This window comes from Ovis aries, chromosome 5 (assembly GCF_016772045.2).
Source record: "Ovis aries strain OAR_USU_Benz2616 breed Rambouillet chromosome 5, ARS-UI_Ramb_v3.0, whole genome shotgun sequence".
NCBI classification, from domain to species: Eukaryota; Metazoa; Chordata; class Mammalia; order Artiodactyla; family Bovidae; genus Ovis; species Ovis aries.
This window is the reverse complement of record NC_056058.1, coordinates 31931687-31936169: the sequence shown is the minus strand read 5'-3', so window position 1 is coordinate 31936169 and position 4483 is coordinate 31931687. Positions and strand designations below refer to the sequence as shown.

Below are 4483 nucleotides of genomic sequence, written 5' to 3'. Positions count from 1 at the left end.
TCTTTGTGGGTGTAAGCAGGAGGGTCGATTTACCTAAGCCCAGTGGTTGGGATAGGGAATGGAAAACCCAGAGGGACTTCTTTTTTTGCATGTAGTAATGTAGTATTTATTTTAAAAATAGGCATGTAAGAGGACCCCTGCAGTTCAAACCTATCATTGTTCAAGGGTCATTATAGACAGTATGCAAGATTATCAGCTTTATTTTGGACAAAGAATGTTGCTATAATTTGGAGAAATTTGTTAGTAGATACCCTGACTATATAGCACAGAATTTAAGATTAGAGCCAAACAGAAATATAGAGTTTAACCCAAGAGGATAGTTCAAGTTATGACAGAAAACAAGATGTCCCAAAATTAAGAGAAAGGAGAGTAGCACACCTTTATGGTTAAGAGAAGAAAAAGGACCCCAGAGGAAGATAAGTTCCACAAGGAGTGAATTAAGAGTGGCAAATGCTACTGAAATGGAAAGATGAGAACTGAGAAAACAGCATTTATAATAAAAGTAAGAGGTACTTTGAGTAGTGGAGGGAGAAGTCACATTCAAAAGGGTTAAGCAGTAAGTAATGGTAAGAAACTAAAATAAATTCAAATTTGTCCACACCCCTCCTATCTTTTCTCATCCCAGAAACACTGGTTAGGTTAGCAGTCACAGGCCTCTTTCCACTTTTTGGCGTTCCGTGGCCCTCCAGATGGAGAAGGCAATGGCACCCCACTCCAGTACTCTTGCCTGGAAAATCCCATGGATGGAGGAGCCTGGTAGGCTGTAGTCCATGGGGTCGCTGAGAGTTGGACATGACTCAGTGACTTCACTTTCACTTTTCACTCTCATGCATTGGAGAAGGAAATGGCAACCCACTCCAGTGTTCTTGCCTAGAGAATCCCAGGGACGGGGGAGCCTGGTGGGCTTCTGTCTATGGGGTCGCACAGAGTCGGACACGACTGAAGCGACTTTGCAGCAGGCCCTCCAGATAGTGATTTGAGTAATTAAGTTCTTAAATAAGTGTCCTTAGCAGTCTTAGGTTAAAATCTGTTGGTTTCTTCTGTGCTGTCAGCGCCTGGTCCCGGCGCTTGGCTTGTCCCTGCTCCCTGCCGCGCCCTTGGCCTGGATGTGGGAGGTGAAGGCCATGAGCATTTCCTGGGCGGTATGGGCGGTGAGGTGCGCGCTGCGCATAATCAAAAGATGCTCGATGCTCATCTCCAAACAGCACGTCCATGCAAGGCTCGGGGCCTGTGTGCCTCACGTCTACAATCACTGAGCAGTGAAGGTTCGTGCAGCGAACTTTCTCGCTGCTCACTGCCTGGTGGAAGGTCCTCGTCGATTCCACGTTCTTCTCAAAGGAACAGAACTGAACCCGAACCTGCTTGACCGAGCGGAGTCCGAGCCGAGCCAAGGCCGCCACCATGCTGACACACACCCCGGCCCAGAGGGACTTCTCGAAGGAAGTGATATTGGAGATCTGCAGGGTAAGTAGAAATTTTCCAGGACCTTTCCAGGCAAAGATGGAAGGAAGAAAGACAGTTTCAGGCAGAGGGACCACTCAGTATAGAATGCTTAAGGAGAATATAGTGTGTTCAAAAGTATGGCTGGGGCATGAAATCTGAGGTGGGGGGTGATAGGAGATGTGGCTAGAAAGAGAGGCAGGGCTCTGTCATTTAGATCTCATTCTGTGGGCAATGGCGGTTCGCTGAAGTTGAAGGCAGAGGAGTGACACTGTCAGATTGTGCTTTAGTAAAGTCACTTAGCTGATTGTGTATAGTGGATTTTGACAATAAGCTCATATTCTTCTGTGCGGGGCCAGGTCATACCTGAGACCATGTAGTCACTGGATTCAACTGATGCTGTGAGTATTTTTGATTTTTGTTTCTCTTTTGTGTGTGTGTGTGAGGTTAGGCAGACAATGTCATGCCTTATTTCCATTAACAGCAACGTGAAATCAATGAAATATGTGTGTGCGTGTGTGTGCTCAATTGTGTCCGACTTTTTGCAACCCAACGGGCTATAGCCCACCAGGCTCTCTCTGTCCAAGGGACTGTCCAGGCAAGAGTACTGGAGAGGGTTGCCATTTCCTTCTCTAGGGGGTCTTCCTGACCCAGGGATCAAACCCTTGTCTTCTGCATTTCCTGCATCCCAGGTGGATTTTTTACTGCTGAGCCACTGGGGAAACCAGATCTTTCCTTGTGTTATTTTAAATTAACTCAAGACCTGTAAGGGCCATTGCTGTAGAAAGGGGTCTGGAACATGCAACATCTGGGTGGAAACAGAAGCTGATGGAAAAAGTGGGAATTTGAGGGATTCTGGAGCAGGATGTGGGAAGTAAATAACAGTGAAAGCCTTTTTTAACACAGCTTTATAACTACTGGTCCTCCTTATCCTCTCCTCTTCCTGACCCCTAACCTCATGAGGATGAAAATGTATCCTAGAGGCCTCTGATCAGATTCTGCCCACAACACTCTGGTTTGAAAGTCACAAAGTTCTCTGAGAAGTGATAAGCTGCTTATCTTCCTTCCTTATTAGTCATTTAGTACCATTTCTAGTTTCCAAACACCTACTGTTTGTAGAGCCCTCTTGCTTTCCCCTTCTGAGTGTTTTTCAGCACTGTCCCTTTTGATCTCAGAGATGTAATCTTTAACAAACTACCAATTAACTATGAAATGTCACTACAACAAAACACATCAGTATTCTCTGTGGGTTTATTGTGCTTGAATTTGACCTTCATTGCTAATTCTTGGACTGTCTTCCTGATTTGTGGCTTATTTGAACTCACATTTCTTCTTTCTGTTGACCATTTCAAAGCTTTTGTCTAGAAATTAAGCTGGTAAAATAGCATAGAAGCCTTTTCCCCTGTGATAATCCCTTCCTTTTGATGCCAGTAATTAAAAATGGGCTGTGATAACATGAGAAGACTTAAAGTTTGAAGGTTTTAAGAATGACTTGGAGACTCAGAAGTAAAAAGGGACCAACACAAGTGAGTGTAAACTATTATTTTACTCAAAATACTATTTAAAATAGAATTTAGGTTTATTGAAGAAAATGGTTATACTTGAGCTATTTGCAGTTCTAGCGGTCATGTTCTTTGAAAATCTGTTTTAAAGTTCTGACTGGTGGTCTTAGACTTAAACTGCCATTAGGTGGAATGTGGAATATGGAGAGGTGAAAGAAAAGTCAGGCTGCAGTGATGCTACAAAAGAGAAACTACCCCATCCATGACCATGTGGAGTGAATGGGAATCAGACAGGAAAGGAGACAGAAGCAGAGCTGGTTTCATGTCATGGTTCCTGCAGCTCTTTGAAAGTGATACCCACCGAGGGCCAGGTGCAGAGCACATGGCGGGAGTGGCAGGGCCACCAGGCAGGAAGTCTCTCCATTTCTGGTACACAGGCTGGAATTTCAAAGATATCAGGACACAGGTCTTTCTCTGAAAAGGGTGGACTGTGATGTTTTTGAGAGAATTTCCAGAGCTAATGACATACTCAAGCTAAAGAAAATATATCTGTCCATTTAGGGACCTTTGAAACGAGTGGGAGGCAGAAAGAGTAAATATTTTGGCAATTGAAAGACCTGGGTTGGTATCTATTACTTCAGTAAATTACTTAATCCCTCTCAGTCAACTTCCTCATCTCTAAACTGGTGATGATGACAATAAGATTGTTGAGGGCATTAGATGAGGTCATGTCCACTGGACCATTGGGGCAGTACCTGGCACATAAGAACTGTTTAATGAGTGACAACCAGTAGTCATTAGACGAAACTCAAATTTCATGTCTTCCCCAGTGTTTCAGATTTCGACCATTCTGAGAAGTGTGTAGTGGTATCTATTGTTTTAATTTGCAGTTTCTTAATGGGCTTCCCCGGTGGCTTAGTGGTTAAGAATCCACCTGCAGGAGATGCAGGTTCGACTCCTGGGTCAGGAAGATCCCCTGGAGAAGAAAATGGAAACCCACTCCAGTATTGTTGCCTGGAAATGGCCATGGACAGAGGAGCCTGGCGTGCTATAGTCCATGGGGTCACAAAGAGTTGGACACAATTTAGCGACCGAACAACAACTACATAAAACTTACTTTTCTAGCTTCATGCATTGACCATGTACTTGATTTTGGAGAGCTGTTCCATCTTTGCCTTTGGTTGGCACAAGGTAAGCAGCCTCCCTGTCTTACCTTATGATGCCTACTCATAGCTTAGACAAAATACAGTGTGGATTGCACATTGAATGTTTTGGCTCTACGTATCAGGATGACTTGCAAATAATGACAGTCATTGTATCTCCAAAACAGCAGTTGCCAAACATTTTTCCCCCAGTAACCGATTCCTTTTACAAATATAATTTTCTGTAGAACTCCAAAATATAAACTACATTATGAAAATACTAATTCTATAGGCAGGTAGTTGATAATGGTAACAGACTGCTGTGTTCTCTCAGGACACTCTGCAATTTATCCAGAAACCCAAAGGAGCTATAGTAGGAAATTCTGCTTCAAAAATTGC

At 43.7% G+C, this 4483-nt stretch overlaps 1 pseudogene; it reads right to left on the bottom strand.

The window, feature by feature from the left end:
* Positions 1 to 1048: 1048 nt before the first annotated feature.
* LOC101103977 (large ribosomal subunit protein mL53-like) lies at positions 1049 to 1403 on the bottom strand (annotated as a pseudogene).
* Between the last annotated feature and the right edge of the window lie 3080 nt (positions 1404 to 4483).